We start from the raw sequence: 11218 nt of genomic DNA, 5'->3' as shown, positions 1-11218 counted from the left end.
TCAGGCAACTGGGGTTAAGTGACTTGCCCAGAGTCGCATACCTAGGAAGTGTCTGAGGCTAGATTTGAACCTAGATCCTCCCATCTCTAGGACTACCTCTCTATCCCCGAAGTTACCAAGCTGCCCCTAAACCTTTCTTTTAAAAAAATCTGTTTTGCAAAATTTTTATTGATCCTTTTTGTTCCTCTGTCATGCTTCTTTTTTTTTAAACCCTTATCTTCCACCTTAGAATCAATACTGTGTATTGGTTCCAAGTCAGAAGAGTGATAAGGGCTAGGCAATGGGGATTCAAGTGACTTGCCCAGGGTCACACAGCTAGGAAGTGGCTGAGGTCAGATTTGAACCTAGGACCTCCCATCTCTAGGCCTGGCTCTCAATCCACTGAGCCACCCAGCTGTCCTGTGTCATGTTTATTTTCCTTTCCCCTTTGCTACCCAGCAAATTCATCCTTTCTAATAAAGATTTTTTTAAGAAAAAAAAATTTCAATAAAACTAACATTGGGGGAAGCTAGGTGGCCATACTTGATAAGCAGGATGATTTCAGAAAAAACTGGAAAGATCTGCAGGAACTGATGCAGAGTGAAATAAGCAAGACTGGGAGGACATTGTATGCAATAACAGCAATAGCTGAGGATGATTATCCTTGAAAACTAGGCTATCTCAGCCATGCAATGATCTGGGACAACCCTGTAAGACTTAGGACAGGGAATGCTATCCACCTCCAGAGAAAGAACTGTTGGAGTCGTCTCTCACATCAGTGTAGTTATGGGTTTATTTGGGGGTTTGGGTTCTGCATGAGTGTGCTCTTACAAGGACCAGTATGGAAGTGGATCTTACATGATAATAAAAACAAAATTAAAAAAGAAGAAATGTAATATGAAATTTAAAATGAAGTCTTGTAGATAGTAGTAAGTAAGCATAGGAAGTCTTGTTGGATTACTTTTAATTCTTGCAGAATGTCTCAAAATATTTGTCATTTATAGTTCATTTTACAGTTTTATATTTAGCTTCCATAATTATAGATAGAATTAAATTTATATTTTACAACTATATAAGGAGCTTTTTTTTTACCAAAAGTTATTATAGTTTATTAATGCTAACTATTGTAGTTACTATAAGCACTTAATAAAGCTAAAAAATGTTATAAATAGTATATTAAATTACCGTGGGGCAATTTCTTTAATGGAAAAAAAAAAAACCACTAACCTAACCACTACTGAGACACCCAAAGCAGCAGCAGCAGGGCAGGTTCCATTGAGAAAATCCCTTCTCCCCCCAGAAGATTCACCCACCACCTCCCAGATTTCCTAATGGCTGCCACAAGCACCTCTTAGTAGAACCGAGTGAGTCTCACGAGATGAATAGGCTGTGTGTGATCTGTATCTCAGATCTCATTACATTATCTCCCCCCCCCAAAGCCACCCCTCTTTGGAACTTCCTTGTTTTTGTCAAATCTATCACCACTCAGGTTCACAACCTCAGTATTATTCTCCGCTTCTCATTATCACTCGCCTCACATATTCCATAAGTTGTCAATGCCTGCGGTTCCTATCTACCCTCAGCATCTGTCTCTTCTCTGCTCCCCCAGCTAGCGCCCTGCTTTGGGCTCCCCTCACTTCTTACCTTGGAGCCTCTGTCAGTGATCTCCTAATTGGCCTCCCTGACTCAAGGCTCTTCCCAGTGATCCCTCACACAGCTGCCAAATTGTTTTTCCCAAAGTGCAGGTCTAAGTAAGCCCAAATCGTATTTCACCTTTAGAGCATCCTTTTTAGAATTTGTCCCCGTGCATATTTTCTGACGGATGCCATCATTAGTTCAGACGTGCAGGCGTATCATTTCCAGATAAGTAAACGGACATTTTGGGATTGCCTGCGCAAACATTTTTCCCCGAAGTGTGAGATCAAGAATTGGGAGGCCCCTCCGGCTCTCCAATCGTGTAACCCTCTCATTCTGTGGCCATGACTTGAGAAGGCGGTCGAGGCAGAAGGTTTTTTGCTTTGTTTCTACGGATGGGAGACGGGCACGTTGTTCAGGCATCCTGTGGGAAAGGCCTGACGATCAGAGAAGAGAAGCTCCCTAGAGAGCGGGGTGGGATGAAGAGTGCAAGCAGAAGGCTCGACCTTGGAAAGCAGTGCCCGTGTTCTTCCGAGAGGAAAGGATGCGGGTGCTAGTGAGGCGCTGGAGGTGGCCATTGCCCCATGGCCTTGATTTCCTACATAATGGTACTTTGCCAAGAGAGAAACCACACGGGGTGGGCAGTGTGAGACTTGGAAAACAGAGTAGAACCTGGCTGAGTCCCAGAGAGGATTCCACAAACTGGGAGACTTCTCCAAGTTTTGGTAGTGAGGAGGCTGGCCCTGACGCCATTCCACTCTCTGATTGCATTAGTCATCCGCGTTCCCCCATCTCCATCCTGCTTCTCTCCCACCTGCTGGGAAGGCAGGATCCTAACCGACTCCGGCGGAGGGGTGGGGAGAAAAGCCCAGCCCGGGGGCTGGCGAGGCAGACATTTGAATGTCAAAGGTTTTGCTCCAAGAATGAAGGAATTAAAGTTATTAGCAAGTCATTTCACAGGTAACTGGGGCTCTTTAACCGACACCCCCTTCCCTGGGCTTTACCCCTCCCCCTCTCGGGGCCCGGGATGAGGGGAAAGGAGGAGGTGATTGTTTATTAGCACCTCGGTGTGAATCTCCATTAGCACCTCCGTGCTAATAACGCGGCCCAGACAGTTCTCCCGTTCCAAAGCCAGCTGTAGTCCCGAACTGAGGGAGATTGGGCTGGGAAGTGAAGCTTCTCCCACGCCCCCTTCCTGCTGGAGCTCCATCCTTCCCAGGAAACATTCCTCATTTGTATCCAGCTGTCATGCACACCATATATTTTTGCCAGATGTGGGAGGACGCCATCCATAAGCCCGAACTTCCAGCAGGACCTTCTCGGTACCCGAGATGGCAATGTGCTTCCCTATGGGGCACCCTCACTCCATCCCCTGAGAAGGCTCCCTGCTTTTCCAAGGGCACACCCGGTGGGTAATGGAGCCTTCTGGGGATAGCAGCCTCTCTGTCACCAAACTTGTTTATGTGGCATTGTAACGGGAAGAATTTGGTCCATTCTCCCCTCCTCCTCTTAATCCTCTTGAATCACTCCCTAGCCTTTCAACCCCAACTCCAACGCTGCCTCCTCCAAGAAGCCTTCCCTGAACCCCACTGGGAGGTACAGACTTTCTTCTCAAGCCTCTTAGAAGGCTTTATTCCCCAGCACTCAAACGCCCTTAAATAACGACGGCACCCCACTTCTCTTTGGTTTCTTACCTCCTCCTCCTCCTCTCCATAAACCTGCACATGTCAGTGAGTTCCATTTCTATCATCTTGTTAGGAATGGGGGTCCTTGCAGCCCTCTGGTACATCTGAGGCTCGGCAACATGCCACATGGCTTCTCCATCTTGTGCTCTAGGCTTCATTATCCATTGCTCTTGCCCTGTGCCTGGACCTGCCCCTTCTCTGATCAAACCCGTCCTCTGCGAAAGTCCTCATTCATAATGTACTACCAGATTTATTCCCACCACAGACACAAGCTCAACAAAGACCCAGACAGGAGTAGGGTGGGGGGTAGCAAAGAAATCAACCCACAGACGAGGCTTATTTTGATGCGGGGGTTCAGCTGGCTCTGTCCAGTCAACATGACTTGAAAACTAGGTTTCTAGTTATGAATCAGCCTGGTTCCCCAGATAAATCCAGGCCGCGGTCCATTCCACTCACCGATGATCCATTCTCTTTTAGCAGCAACTTTCCTGAGAAAGTTAGTGGAAGAGGAGAATTGATTTCGAGCCAAGAAGATGTGGGTCCAAGTCCAGTCACTGATGTAGATTGGCTGTATGACCCTGGGCAAGTCACTTAACCACTCAAAAACCTTTAGACAACTCTAAAACTTTAAGTCACAGAGAAGATGCCAATCTGCACTGGGAGAAAGAATTTACTCAGCCAGGAGTTCCTTTTAACAGCAAAATCATAGGTCCAGCCTCTCTCACCTATTCTTGGCTCAACAATCAATCAGTCAACATTAAGTACCAGAGACCAAAGACAGCCCCTGCCCTGAAGGAGTTTACAATCTAGGGGGCGGATACAATATGTAAACACATATCCAAACAAGCTATATACAAGACAAACAGAAAATAAATAATAGAGGGAAGGCACTAGAATGAAGAAGAGTTAGGAAAAACTTCCTGGAAACAAGCAACAATTATTAAATGAATGAATTTTTTTTTAAGTACTTATTAAAAGGGGCAGCTGGGTGGCTCAGTGGATTGAAAGCCAGGCCTAGAGATGGGAGGTCCTGGGTTCAAATATGACCTCAGATACTTTCCAGCTGCGGGACCCTGGACAAGTCACTTAATCCCCATTGTCTAGCCCTTACTGCTCTTCTGCCTTAAAACCAGTACCCAGTACTGATTCTAAAATAGAAGGTTAGGGTTTTTTTTTTAAGTACTTATTAAAGCACCTACTATATTACATTACCATGTTATACTATAGTGAGAGCTGAGTATAAAAATAGAAAAAGTGGCATAATTCCTGTTCTAAAAGAACTCACCCTGCAAATAGAAAAGACCACACATAAAGATCAGCTAAGGGCAAATAGGAAGGCCAGGAAAGTCCTACCGATGCTGTGGGAGAGGCTGAATATTGGGGTCCGGGGAACTTTAAATCATGTTAATATTCAGGTGACAGTCCCAGGATCTGGAGGGGATGGAGGCAGGGCAGACATAAGACCTGGTAGTCTCCCTTCTCACTTTAAAGAGCAGGTCCAGTGACTCCTCTCATCCAAACCGTGTTCTGAGCAGCCCAGAAGCTAGGGGATTGGGCAAGGAGTAGGTAAAAGAGCAAAGGTACCAGGAAGTAGTGACAAGTCTCCCTGCCACCCTACCCAGGATGGATCCAGGTTGGGGAAGGAGGAAACATGGTGAAAAAGGACACTTTAAATGTCTTGGCTGACCCACCATAACAGTGGAAATAATAATCCTTGTCTACCTTGAGTCCTTGCTCAGATCCCATCTGAAATACTATATTTGATTCTGGACCATGTAAGATTTAAATTCATGTCCAATACTCCCAAGTATTATATTTTGTAAGATTTATTAATAATCACCTGAAGTAAAGGAATAAGAAGGAAATAGAAGTATAAACACATAATTATCTAGCCAAAATAAGACCTCTCCCCTCTCCCAAAAAGCCAGCTTCAACCAGCCACGGGTCCCAGGAAGAGAGTGCAAGAAGCAGAGCGTCAGCACATAACGTGAGAAGGAAAAGTGGGGTTCTGGGAATTGTAGTTCTAGGGCTCAAATTGTAATTACCCAACCACTCATTTTAGGAAGGACACAGATCAACTGAAGAGGTCTAGAAGAGGGTAACCAGGAAGGAGAAGGAACATTTGATCATCCATACAAGGGCCAGCTGAAGAAAACCTGAGAAAGAGAAGATTTGGGAAAATCATAGCATACTTCAAATCTTTGAAAGGTTGTCTTATAGAAGAAAAGTTAGACTTACTTAGCTTGGCCCAAAAGGGCAGAATCAGGGAAAACTGGGTGAAAATTACAAAAAAAGATGGATTTCAGCGGGATGTAAGCACAAACTTCCAAATACAGAACTCTCTTACAAAAGGAAATTGGCAAACTCTTACGCAGAAGGCTTCATAGTATAGGAACTCATAATTTAATTTAAATTTAATAAAGGAGGTCTTCAACTTGAATGGGGAATGTTGTGGAGGAGATTTCTGTTGAAGCCCAGGTTGGACTAGATGAACTCTAAACTCTCTTCGAAAAGCTGTGATTCTGACTTGATCATTTAGTTCAAGGAACTGACCCAGAGAGTTTTTGATTCAGATATCATCTTAGTCTAAGGAATTTAAGTAGGTGTATGTGGGGGTGGCTGGAGGAAAGTTGTAGGGTAGGATAAAAATATCTGTTCTTTATCCTCAAAGTTGATTGAAATGATCCATGTCTTAGGCTTTCCTAGAGATAAGATTTTATCTCTAAAATGTGCAGAGTCTTATAATTTTCTTATTTGAAAGACGGTCTATGGATGATGGTCTTTTCCCCCTTAGGAAGCAGTGCAATACAATATAAAGAATATTAAAAGGGACTGCTAGGTAGGTCACTCAGTGGATAGAGAGCCAGCCTGGAAGGTCCTGGGTTTAAATCTGACTTCAGACACTTCCTAGCTGTGTGACCCTGGGCAAGTCACTTAACCCTCGTTGCCTAGCCCTTACTGCTCTTCTACCTTGGAACCAATACCCAGTATTGATTCTAAGATGGAAGAAAGGGTTTAAAAACAAAAAGCAAAAAATAAAATAAAGAGTTGGCTTTGGAGTTCCAATTTTAACTCTGTTATTTACTAGCCATGTGGCTTTGGGCCACTCAAAATTTCTGGGTCATAGATTCTTCATCTGTAAAATGAAGGAGTTGGAATGGATGGCTGCAAAGGTCATTTCCATTTCTATATCTTTGAATTTGTAAATCTTACTCTTCATTGGTATATACAGGTACAGTAAGGGCTTCAACTTCCCTTAGCTGATGCTCTCTCCTTAGAAAATTAGAATTAGAATGAGAAAGATTAGAAAATATCTGCCATGATTCAGGCAAATATTCAAAGCAGACAGACAGACTTGTCCTTGCCCTTGAATAGAACAGCTCAAACAGTTTAATAATAACTCAGAAGTAATTTAATGGAAAGTGCCCTGGTTTGAGAGTCAGAGGCCTGGGTTCTGGTCCCTGGTCTGCCATTAACAGACTTAGACAAATCAGTTACCCTCCTGGAGCTTCATTTTCCCCATTTAAAAAAGGAAGTGTTGGATTAGTTATCTCTAACATCCTGTTCAGTTCTCTGATTTTCTTCTTTCAAATCCTTCCTCTTTTCTGCTAGAAAAGCACCTTAGAAACTCAAAAAGTTGTGAATGTACTGATGATAAAATTTTCATTCTTTTATGGACCAAAGTATGAATCGATGTCTCAGGAACAAGCAGAAACCCTTTTCCTCTAATCAATTATTCTGCCCTAAAATTTTTAATTAATTAATTAATTGATTGGGGGGTTACATTTTATTTAATAAGATGATTTAGAATAATTTTCCATGGTTATAAGACTCATGTTCCTTCCCTTCCCTCCTTCCACCCTCCTCCCATATATGATGCACAGTTCCGCTGGGTTTAACATGTATTCTGCCCTAATGTTGAAGAGTTCAGTTTATTTCCATTGGTAAGGGTTAAATGTATGATACCATACTAGAAAGGTGCTGGGAGGGGGACAGTGATGATACAGAAGTCTCTGCCTTCTAGGAGATTACAGTCTGGTTGAAGAGAAAGGACAGAGCCATGATACAACTAAAAACAATAGAAGGTAGTGATTTAAGTATCAAATCAAATGGTAGAGAAAGTGCTACTATAGCAGATTTGATTCAATTCTACGTTGATTAAGCATTTTTCAGCAAAAGACACAAAAATAGATATAACAAATCCTGCTATCAAGGTGCTTCCAATATAATTGCTTAATTTAGATACAAATCCCAACTCAACTCTGCTACTTTATCTGTCTCAATTGGTTTCCTCATAAATTACCTGAGAGGATTATACTAGATGAAGGGTTCTTAATCTAGGATCTATGGATGTGTTTGTTTTTTAAACTCTTATCTTCCATTTTAGAATCATACTATGTATTGGTTCCAAGGCAGAAGAGTGGTAAGGGCTAGGCAATGGGGGTCAAGTGACTTGCCCAGGATCACACAGCTAGGAAGTATTTGAGGTCACATTTGAACCCAGGACCTCTCATCTCTGGGCCTGGTTCTCAATCCACTGAGCCACCCAGCTATCCCCATGAATGTATTTTTAAAATATTACAATGACTGTTTTTCAGAGTGATCAATTTCCTTTGTAATCCTATGTATTTTATTTTATGTATTTAAAAGCATCATGAGAAGGAATTCATAAGCTTCACTAGATTTCCAATGAACCCCCAAAAGAGTAAGAATTCCTTTCTACTAAGCAATCTCTAAGTTTTCCTCTGGTTGTGAATTACATGATCCTTAAAGGGGTCAAACACAGGCCTGTAAGTGTAGGCTGAGTGTGCATTAGGTGTCCCAGATAATCCCTGAAACATTGCACTAGGGTAAGCAGCTCACATCAATTCATGTTACATCTTCAGCCACTGAGGGAGAGTCATTTATCATTTTGCTTGCCCCACTCCAACTCACTGGAAGTTAGGGCCTTGGCACATTGGCAAAAGACTCTCTCTCTGCTTGTGTGCAAACAGTCCTAAGCCTCAGATTTTTAAAAGAAGCCTTGCTGATCTGGTTCTGAATGACCCTAAGATAGATATTAAATAATCACTTAGTACTGTTAAAATGGGACTACTCTCTAGCCCACCCCAACCCTTCGTTTGGGAAATTTACTCTTCCTTCTGTTTTGACAAGCAATTTTTTGGTGGCCAGGTGGGAGTAGAATTATTAAGAAATTGTACACAGTAACAGCAATATTGGGCGGTAATTATCCATGAAAATGTTATTGTTACATTTAGGGGTTGAGACTGAATAAAATAATTATTGGTCGCAAAGGATTTTATTTATAAAATCCTAAATGAAACACTCAAGTCAGAATGGAGTTTTTATGGTGATTTAATTCCAACAGGAAGAAGAAATTATTAGAGAGAGAGAGAGAGAGAGAGAGAGAGAAGGAAAAGAGTTTAACTCAAAACTGCTCTGGCTCAGGCTGAGCCAAGGTGGGAGTTTAAGGCCTTGGAGAGCCAAGGCAGAGAAGGGAGTCAGTCCTTATCACTCACATGACCGATCTGTAGGAAAGTTGTCTGCAGGGCTCCTCCAAGCTCAAGCTCCAGGATCGAACTGGTGTCTAGCCCTCTCCACAGAAAGTGACGAGAACTCCAGAGGCTGTTCTCTACCTCACTTCCTGCATCTCACATGTGCCAATGGTGGCTCCAGCTTGGCTTAGGACAGCCCAGGGGGTCAGTAAGTTGTTTTTGATTTGTCATTAGCTAGCACATGCCTTCCTGGGTGCTAGACCAAGCAAGAGGGAGAAAAATTTTAAATCACAAAAACGTAGCTACTCTCAGCCATGCAATGATCTGGGACAATCCTGACAGACTCATGAGGGGGAATACCATACACCTCCAGAGAAAGAACTGTTGGAGTTGTCTCTCACATCAGTATATTTATGGTTTTATTTGGGGGTTTGGGTTATGTAGGAATGTGCTTTTACAACAATGACCAATGTGGAAGTGCGTTTTGCAAGACAAAAAAAAATTAAAAGAGAAAAGAAGTTATCAAGGACTCCGCTCCTATGGAGTTTCTCCTGATCATCTTCAAACCTCCTCTTGCTTACTCTTACTTTTGGGGGGACTCTGGAGAACAGTCTTGTACCACCTGTTCCTGCAGGTTTTAAAAAGGGTTAAATTAGAAGATGCCATCTGTGATAATAACACAGAAAAATGGAGAGATATACACATATATGTACATATGTATATACATATATAAAATATATATTGAGAGAAGAGAGAAAAAGACCTTTTTATTAGCCGTTGACATCTCTATGTATAGAATATTTATTACATATTGTCTCCTCCCTCCCCTTGAGGGCAAGATCGGTTTCATTTTTGTCTTTTTATTTCCAGCGCCTAGCTCAGTGCCTGGCACATTAGAATTCATTTAATAAATGTATGTTGATTGATTGATTGATTGAATCACTAGGGAGGGAAAAGGGAGAAAAGCCAGCTACAAGATTTACACATCTAAATGAAGTTTATTGTAGGATTTTTGTTTTATAGCCATCTGGAGACAGAAGGGATTATTTCAGTCTTCCAAATCTGCATCCAGAATTCTGTGATGTATCTTCCCAGTTCTCCTCTTTCATACAGAAGTGCCATCTCTAGCAAGCATTAGAGATGCTCCTCCAACATGAGGAGACTCCAGGGTGGTTGGTGACTGGTGGGGAAGCCAGATGTTATCTGTTACATCTGCTCCTGGCTCAGTGCTTTGGGATTTTTAAGCATTGTTATTCATTGTCAGGGCAAAGAAAGGAGGGAAGGAACACAGGAGATAGTTTGACTCATCATCCCATGTTTCATTTTGGACTTGTTCTCATAGAGACAAGAGCCTGCTCTTTAGTGACTTGGGCTAGGCTTTGGAGAAACTCCCCTGCATAAGTGTTCAAAAGCTCATCTAAAGAATGAAGTTACCAGAGTTTCATTTTCATGAATTTCTGATTTAATTCAACTCTCATCAACCAGACTTTAGACTCTAAAATATGCTCTAGAAACATAGTATATAGGCTCCCTGAAATAGCTATAGAGCAAATCGAATTTTAACATTCATTCTGGGCTCCTTATTCAATACTTCATCCGTTAGAGCAGAGGTTCTCAACCTGTGGGTTGCGACCCCAGTGGGGGTCAAATGACCAGAACACAGGGGTCGCCTAAAGCCATCAGAAAATACATATTTCTGATGGCTTTAGCCACTGAGAAATTGCACTACTTTACAGCAAGATCTCGGAAAGAACAGGGACCCTGCTGCCTGCACATTGTACTAATATTAGTCACCTATCAGCAGCCCTCCCCCTATGAGGGGCAATGGATTTACCCTGTTGCCTGGAAACTGGACTCAAACAAAGACCCAGAGAGAGCACCCAGGTGCTGGCTACAGAGGGGTTAAGAACGAGTCCTAGAAAGGATAACTCCTGGAGCAGATAATGGAGCCAAGTAACCGCAGCAAAGTGAAGCCTCAGCTCGAGCTGGAGGGAGATGACAGGAAGAAGAAGGCAGTGTTTGCGGACCCCCTCCCTAGGCAGGACTTACCTCCCACCCCAGGGCTTAGGCTGCCTCCTGCTGGATTAATATTTCTCAACATATAATTAAATATTGTTTTTGTGATTAATCACTATGTTTAAATTAAGTTTGATTTGTAGCAATGAGAATACATAATGCATATCAGGTATTTACATTCTGAATCATAACTGTAGCAAAATTACAGTTTTGAAGTAGCCACCAAAATAATTTTTTGGTTTGGGGTCACTGCAACATGAGGAACTGTATTGTGGGGTCATGGCATTAGAAATGTTGAGAACCACTGCATTAGAGGGCCATGCATCTGTGATATAGGCCAGTAGGAAACTGTCCATAGAGTAGTTAAGAGCAGGCCCTACCACAGGGCAACAGACTGTGCAGACACAA

Source organism: Monodelphis domestica, chromosome 1 (assembly GCF_027887165.1).
Source record: "Monodelphis domestica isolate mMonDom1 chromosome 1, mMonDom1.pri, whole genome shotgun sequence".
NCBI classification, from domain to species: domain Eukaryota; kingdom Metazoa; phylum Chordata; class Mammalia; order Didelphimorphia; family Didelphidae; genus Monodelphis; species Monodelphis domestica.
This window is presented reverse-complemented; position numbering follows the sequence as displayed.